Below are 8,330 nucleotides of genomic sequence, written 5' to 3' on the forward strand. Positions count from 1 at the left end.
CAAAGACAAAAAGGTACAGATAACCCAGAAAAGTCTACTATTCAGGACATCCAGTAATCTTTCTTTTCTCCCTCTTTCTTTTCTTTTTCTTTCTCCTCTTTCTTTCTCTTTCTTTCTTTCTTTCTTTCTTTCTTTCTTTCTTTCTTTCTTTCTTTCTTTCTTTTTTCTTCCTTTCTTCCTTCCTCTTTCTTTCTTTTTTCTTCCTTTCTTCCTTTCTTTCTTTCTTTCTTTCTTTCTTTCTTTCTTTCTTTCTTTCTTTCTCTTTCTTTCTTTCCTTCTTTCTTTCTTTCTTTCCTTTCTTTCCTCTCTTTCTTTCTTCTCTCTCTCTCTGTCTCTTTCTTTCTTTCTTTCTTTCTTTCTTTTCTTCTTTCTCATTTCAAAAACCTTCATATCTTTTCCTACAATTTTACAATAGGGGCAATCTGAAGAGCCTGTGAGAAGGTTAAATGAGATAGTATATATTTGTTACCTGGCATGAAGTCATGGGGCAGAGGGAAAGCTTCTTTCTGTCTTTTCTAATGTTTTGCTGACCTGTCTGACAGCAGACAAATAGGAGAAAAAGGCTTAACAATTTATTTACATGTATGTGAACATAGCAGTCCTGAAAATGTGAGATTCAAAGAAGACCCAGATGGTTGAGGCTTCAACACCCTCTTGATAGGGGAGAAAGAAATGGGGGGAATGTAGGTGATTGTGAGGGATGGTAAATGATTTTCAGGGGGAAATGGATGAGCCCAAAGGACAATGGCCTGAGACACAGTTCATCTGAGCTCTGGGGGAGGTGGCAGGAAAGTGAGGGGCATGACTTCACTGTCAGCAGAGATTGTCTCATCATGCAGATAAAGACTCCCAGGTAGCCTTTTGGAGGTGCCTTCAGAAGAACAGATGAAAAGCCTATTTGGGCCTGGTGATAACTTTTAGTTTCTCCTCCAGTGGTTAATCTTTCCTGGTTATTTGATGAGATTCCTAGGGAGGGGATCTTAAGACAATTGCATTTCTTCTGGAAAGAAGTTTCCTTAGTCAGATAAGAAATTTTCAGAAACAGCCTCCCTCTGCACTGGGGTTGTGGGAAGAGAAACAAGAGAAGGTTAGAAACTTAGGCAGCTATTAAGGCCTTCCTATTTTTCTTACTGCAAAGTGCTCAGTGTGCCAAAAAGTCATGCTTTGTGGTATTGTTCTCTGTGCCCCAACAAAGTTTATATCCTGGAGACTTCCCTTCCCTTCCCTAACTAGGCCAGAGTTCTTCCCTTCTGGATGAGCTTCCCTGATTTCCCAAGTCCACGACCTTTCTTCTCCCTCGAGTATGGTACAGAGGAAAGGGGTTGGGCCTTGATGTCACCCAGAGCCAAGGGCTGGTCTTGGCTCCGCCACAACCTTGGGCAAGTCATTTTTCTGCTGTGAGCTTCAGTTTACTAGCAGTAAAAATGAGTAGCTGGACTAGATGACTTTGAAATCATCTTTAGCTTGATAAATCTTAACCTCACGTTGACTTATACCACACAACCACAAGTACAGATTTTCTGAGACTGATTGATGGCATAGTTGAACAAACATGAATCTTGAAGCCAGACAGATGAATGTTCAAATCCCAGCTCAGTGCCTTACTATCTGTGTGACCTTGTATAAGTTGCTTAATATCTCTGAGTCGCTACTGCTTATTTGTCAGATGAGATTATAAACAGAGGTCCCCAAAAATTATCCTGAGGATGAAGTTGGATGATATATGTTATGTGCCTAATGTAAGTTTAATGCTCAGTAAGTGTTGGTTTCCATTCTCCACTTTGCTATACCCACTGGGTGCTCCTCTGGGTCACTGAGTCAGATACTCCCTGCCCCTGTTGCTTTGCTTTCCCTGTTGAGGCAATTGGTGAGTGAACAAACCCTTGCTGAGCTTGGCTGTGGCCATGCATTGAGAGGGCAATAGCACTCAATTGTACTTAAGTAGTTTTAGCCTTGCCGTGGAGCTAAGTTGAGGACATGGCATGCACAGGGGTCTGGCTGGCATCTGAAGGCCACAGATGCTGCTAAATATCCTCCAGTTTACAAGAAAGGGCCACAACAAAGGATTATTCGGCCCCTGGTGTCAATAGTGCCTGGTTGAGAAACACAGGGGATATTCATGGGGCACTGATAACGTCTGCTACAAAAACCAGGACCCAAAGTGGGTGTATTAATCCGTTTTCACACTGCTGATAAAGACATACCTGAGACTGGGTAATTTGTAGAGAAAAAGGGGTTTAATAAACTCCCAGTTCCACGTGGCTGGGGAGGCCTCACAATCATGGCGAAAGGCAAAAGGCACGTCTTACATGGCAGCAGATGAGAGAAAATGAGAGCAAAGTGAAAGGCATTTCCCCTTATAAAACCATCAAATCTCATGTGACTTATTCGCTACCACGAGAACAATATGGGGGAACCACCTCCGTGATTCAGTTATCTCTACCGGGTCCCTCCCGCAACATGTAGGAATTATGGGAGCTACAATTCAAGGTGAGATTTGGGTGAGGACACAGCCAAACTATATCAGTGGGTGAAGTGACTCTGTCTGGGTCACACCAAGAGTTAACAACAGCTGGAAAAGAGAAGCTGGACTCATCAACTAGGGCTTTTTCTGCCACCATGCCCCTCATACCTCATCACCCAGGTTGTCAAGTCTCAAAATTATCCTTGCCCATCCTCCTTGACATGGTTTAATAAGCAGAAGTGAACATGTCATGAAAAATGCCAAATGGTTTCAATCTACTTTTTTTTTTTTTTGGTGATAGAGTCTTGCTCTGTCACCCCAGGCTGGAGTGCTGTGGCATGATCATGCTTCATTGCAGCCTCAAACTTGTGGGCTCAAGTGATCCTCCTGCCTCAGACTCCCAAAGCGCTAGGATTACAGGTGTGAGCCACTGTGCCTGGCTCAAATCTGTGAAACTTTGAGCCCTTTGCTGACAGAGAGACTTAGCCCTTTCCTCGGACCTGAAATTATGGAAACATTCCCACGCAAGAATTAATGTAAGAAAAAATTAAATGTCAAATAAGAAAAGGCAAGCAACAGTGAGCTAGGAATAAAACACTTTTGGATGTTCATTATGCTGGATTCCCAGACAGTTAAAGTAGTTCATGCATTTCCCTTTGGCCTGTGGATCCATCTCAGTGGAGATCGGGGATATCACGCATGGCCTGTTATACATTACAGCCTAAATGCCTGGGTGAGGCCAGTGGAATCCTGCTCTCCAGGTGAGGGCTTGATTCCTGGCCAGCAGAGTCGAGGAAGCCAACAGATGACTATGTCCACCATTTGAGCTGTGGGGGGCTGTCTCTCACACTCTCACACACGCATGCATATTTGGAGCCCCAAAACAAGTGGTTCCATACAAGTGAAAGGAATTTACTCTATTAATTCCTGTAATTATTTAATTAATTCTGTAAGTATATTCTGTAATGGGTGGGTAGGTGGAAAATCATAGCATCCTGTCTCTGCATGGGGAGTTTCATTTGAAATGTTGCAACCAGTTGGCATGGCCCAGGGAGAGAGTGGGCAGAGAGGGAAGTAGAATGGTTTGGGGCACTACCTGTGAGCAGCATTTGTGCAACAGACGTCTGAAGGGGATGCTTCCTCTCCTTGTAGCCAGCAGTGAGCTCAGAGCTCAGGGAGCATCACGAAAACCCAGGCTGGGCGGCAATTCCGTGGAATGAGATCAGCTCCACCCTCAGTTTCCCTGTCTGTGAAATGGGGGCTAACACCATCTTTCACGTATCTTTTCTTCCTTCCATTAATAATGATTCCCTAAGGTCCTGATGTGTGCCAGACTCTGATGGAGGCCCTGGGACTGTAACTGAGGAAGAGAGAGAAGGGAGGATGTAGAAGAGGCCCTGGAAAGCAAGACCTTGGAAAGGGTCTGCAGGTTGGGCAAGAGTTGGTTGGGAATATTGTTCCGTTTTGACAAGCCCTGGGGCCAGGCTTCGTCTGTGAATTCATGCCCTTCCCCACCGGCACACAACATCCATGACCTGCCCTCCCCTTTCTTGGCCACATGCCCCCTTCTACCAGGCAGTGACCAAAGCTGAGCTTGCCCCCAAGGTTGCCATGGGATACCATGTCCTCCAGGATCTGAGGCATCCTTCATCCCTCCCACACGCCTCTTTTCCATTATCTGCTCAGTCCCTGTCTCCCCCTCATGGCTGCTGATATTTCAACTGCTTTATTATTGGTTCATTTTCCCATGGCTTTGCCTTGGCTCAAAAGCTAAGCTGTACCATGCATGTCCATTAGGATGGCTAAATAACAGAAGATAAATGTTGATGAGAATGTGGAGAAATTGGAACGCTTGTGCATTGCCAATAGGAATGTGAAATGGTATGGCTGCTGTGGAGAACAGGATGTTGGTTCCTCAAGAAATTAAACATGGAATTTCCATACAATCCAGCAACTCCACTTCTTAGTATATATACAAAAGAATGGAAAGCAGGGACTCAAACAGGTATATGTACACCCATGTTCATAGCAGCATTATTCACAGCAGTCAAAAGACAGAAGCAACCCGTGTCCATAGATGGATTAATGAACAAGATGTGGCATATCCATACAGTGGAATATTATTTAGCCTTAAAAAAGAGGAAATTCTGACACAGGCTGCAACACGGGTGAACCTTGAGGGCATTACACTAAGTGAAATGAGCCAAACACAAGAGGATAAATATGGTATGGTTCCACTCATATTAGGTCCATAAAGTAATCAAACTCAGAGCAGAAAGTAGGATGGTAGTGGTTGCCAGAGGATGAGGAAAGAGGGGATGGGGAGTTTGTGCTTAATGGGTACTGAGTTTCAGTTTGGGATGATGAAAAAGTTCTGGAGATGTATGGTGGTGACGGTTGCACAATAATGTGAATATGCTTAATGTCAATGAAATGTACACTTAAAAATGATTATGATGATGCATCATATGTATTTTTTACCATAATAAAAAAAAATGAAGGGCAAAAAGGCATTAAGTTCCTCATGGACAGAGCCTATACTTCCTATGTCTTTGGTTTCTGTTCGGTGATATCAACAAAGGCAATGCCTGTGTGAAGAGAAGGGGAGGGAGGGAGGAAGGAAGGGATAGGATCAGAGATGGGGGCTGTGGGGTCCTTATGTTCTCTGCCCCCAAGGTGCTCACCTCCCATAGGCCCTTCTTCCAGATCCGCAACCCTGGTTCCATCCTCTACAGACCTGAAGCAGGCACTGTAGCCACCCACCGAGGCCTCCACATGCCCTACTGGGCCTTCCTTGTTCCATCCCTGCTGACTTGGAAGGCCACATCCCCTGTGTCCCACTGTGCTCAAATCACACTCAACCACCTTCTGTTCCCAGTTGTGTCACATTCTCACCACCCACCTGTGACTTCACACAGGCCTTATCTTTTATCTGGAAAGTCTTACCTCACCTGTTGCCTGGGAAAGTCTACCCAGGCTTGGAGTGTCAGTTCACACCCCACCTGATCTGTGAGACCTTCCTGGATCTCCTGCAGAGCTCATGCCCAGTCCTCTGCTCCTAGCCCATCCTAGCACCTAACACCAGGATCTGTAGGTGCCAGCATCTCCCACTAGAGGGCGGGATGGTGGAGCAGTCACAGCAGATCAGACCCATCCTCATCCTCGATCTTTCTTCCTTTCTTGCAGAGCCTGACCAGCCTGTTCAGCTGGTCCCCTTCTGCCAGGCCATGGGAGTGACCACAGCCCCAGCCCCAGGCAGATGGATCCTGATTCGTCTAAGCTGATCACAGTTTCTCATTCCACTTGCTAGGGATTGACTGAGGAGAGGGCATGAGATCCGATTCTGGCTGGTGAAATGTGAGGGGAAATTTGCTAGGATAACTTGCAGGAGTGTTTCTTTTGTGCTTAAAAAGACATGGGGCAAGAGGAAAGAGGTAATATTCTGCCTCTGGACCTGTTCAGCATTGGTCCATTGGGATTGCTGCAGCCACCATGTGACCATGAGGTGTGATGTCACCAGCATATTGGGGAGGACAGAACCAGGCAGGGGTCAGAAGCCATATCAGTTATGTTAACAAGGAGAATTTATTATGAATCACATTAACTAGGGACAAAGCATGTCAACTAGGTAACTAGCTGGGTGAAAAGGGAGGTAGCAACTGCAAGAAGCAGATGCTACTTGTAGGGCTGGGAGAAACAAGAAAAGGGTGGGAGTCACTAACACTTACTTAGAGAAGGAGACCTCTGAGAAGGAGGTGCTGCACGGTTGGTGTGGGTGTCCCTGAGCTTAGAGGATGAGCCCAGCAGGGCAGACCCAGACTCTGAGGCAGTGTGCAATGAGGCTGTGTGTTGAAAAAGCAGCAGATTAGATTTAGCCTTCTATCAGGAGGAATTGCCTCTGCCGAGGTGAAGAAGCATTGCTGGAGCAATGCTGACAGGAAGAGTAAAACCCTTAGGAAGGCACAGGAAGTCCTTCTCCCTCCTCCAGCCGTGCTGGAGGGATCCAGCTCCCCATATTGCCAGGATTTAACATGGAGCAGCTGGCAAAGCAAAAATGTGGTTTGTGGAGTCCCAGTCCTTGTGTCACAAAGCAGTGTAGAAGGGTGAATTTGGAACTGAGATAACAGCCCAGTAACTGACACAGATGGAGAGTGCCTGAATCATGGAAGTCATCACTAAGCATTGAACTAAAAACGCATGGAGCTGCCTGACTTTGGTTTCTTGGCATGGGAGAAAGTAGATATCTCCCTGTGTGAGCTGCTTTTTCCTGGTCTGCTTTTCTGTTATGAACCAGCCTCTGTACTGACACAGCCTTATCGTATTCAGCTCTTGTCCCCAACAGTGTCATGCACAGGGCTGCTACATTGGTCAACATTAATCAGATTGAACTGAAGCCCCCCTCACAGCTAGTGTGGTCTTGAGGGACTGGGACCCTGGCTCAGATTCCTGGGCGTGAGTATCTGCTCCCTCCCTCAGCATACTAATTCAGGCCAGTTTTCACCTCTCCTATCCTCCGTTTCTTCATCTACAGTGTAAGGGTATCAAAACCAGTTATCTGGGCCAGAGACACGGTGACTCACGCCTGTAATTCCAGCACCTTGGGAGGTTGAGGCAGAAGGATCGCTTGAGTCCAGAATTTCAAGACCACCCTGGGCGAAACAGGGAGACCTCGTCTCTACAAAAAATAAAAATAAAAAAATTAGTTGGGCATGGTGGCATGTGCCTGTAGTTCCAGCTTCTCAGGAGGCCAAGGCAGGAGAATCCCTTGAGCCCAGGAGTTTGAGGCTGCAGTGAGCTGAGATCATGCCACCGCACTCCAACCTGAGTAGAGTGAGACCCTGTCTTGAAAAACAAACAAACAAAAAACCAGTTGTCTCTTTGGGTTGTGCTGATGCTAGGCCTGCTTCACACACAGTAAGCATTCTTTTAGCTACCGTTATTGGCCATCAACTTGCATGCTGCTTTTCTGACAAACAGGTTTTGAATGCTCCACCCAAAAACCCCAGCTGCACCCTGTGCCTCACAGAGAGAGCCAGGCTCCGCACCTTACCTCCCTGGGCTCAAGCCACCAGCTCGATAACCTGCTTAGTACCTACTCCCAGGCCCCACAGCTCCTCCCTGTTTCTCTGGGTTGGTCGTTCTTGATGTCTTCGGGTTGCCTGAGTAATTTCCTGTTGCTACGGCTTTGTAGCCTCATGCTGTGTGTGCTATGGGTGCCATGTCCTGCCGCCAGCTGGACTTCCTTTTCTTAAAGCTGGCTCTAGTTCTGCTTCTGCATTCTCTCCCTTTTCAACAGTTTTGTTCCTCTTTCTGCTCCTTGAGCCTTTCCATGGCCTTAATGAGATGGCCAGGGATGCTCATTTCTGTGGGGCTACTCTGCAGCAGACATTCTTTTCCTGTGGTTGCTGTAACCTGATGGCTTAAAACAACACAAATGTACTGTCTCACGGTTCTGGAGGCCAGAAGTCTGGCATCAAGGTGTCAGCAGGGCCGTGCTCCCTCTGAAGGCTCTAGGGAAGAATGTTTCCTTGCCTGTGCCAGCGTCTGGCGGCCTCGGGAAAGTTCCTTGGCTTGTGGCAGCAACACTTCAATCTCTGCCTCCATCTTCTCTCTGTGTCTCTGGGTGTCCTTTCTGTCTCCGATGAGGACACTCTCATTGGACTTAGGGCCCACTCTCATCCAGTATGATCACACCTCAATTCTTACCTGCATTGTACCTGCAAAGACCTTGTGTCTAAATAAGGTCACATTCTGAGGTCCTGAGTGGACATACATTTTCGGCAAACACTGTCAACACATAACACGTGGCAAGTTGGAGAACAGGACCCTGCCTCCCAAGAGACTCCTTGATGATCCGTAAAGACAA

This window comes from Papio anubis, chromosome 7 (assembly GCF_008728515.1).
Source record: "Papio anubis isolate 15944 chromosome 7, Panubis1.0, whole genome shotgun sequence".
In the NCBI taxonomy this organism is placed as follows: domain Eukaryota; kingdom Metazoa; phylum Chordata; class Mammalia; order Primates; family Cercopithecidae; genus Papio; species Papio anubis.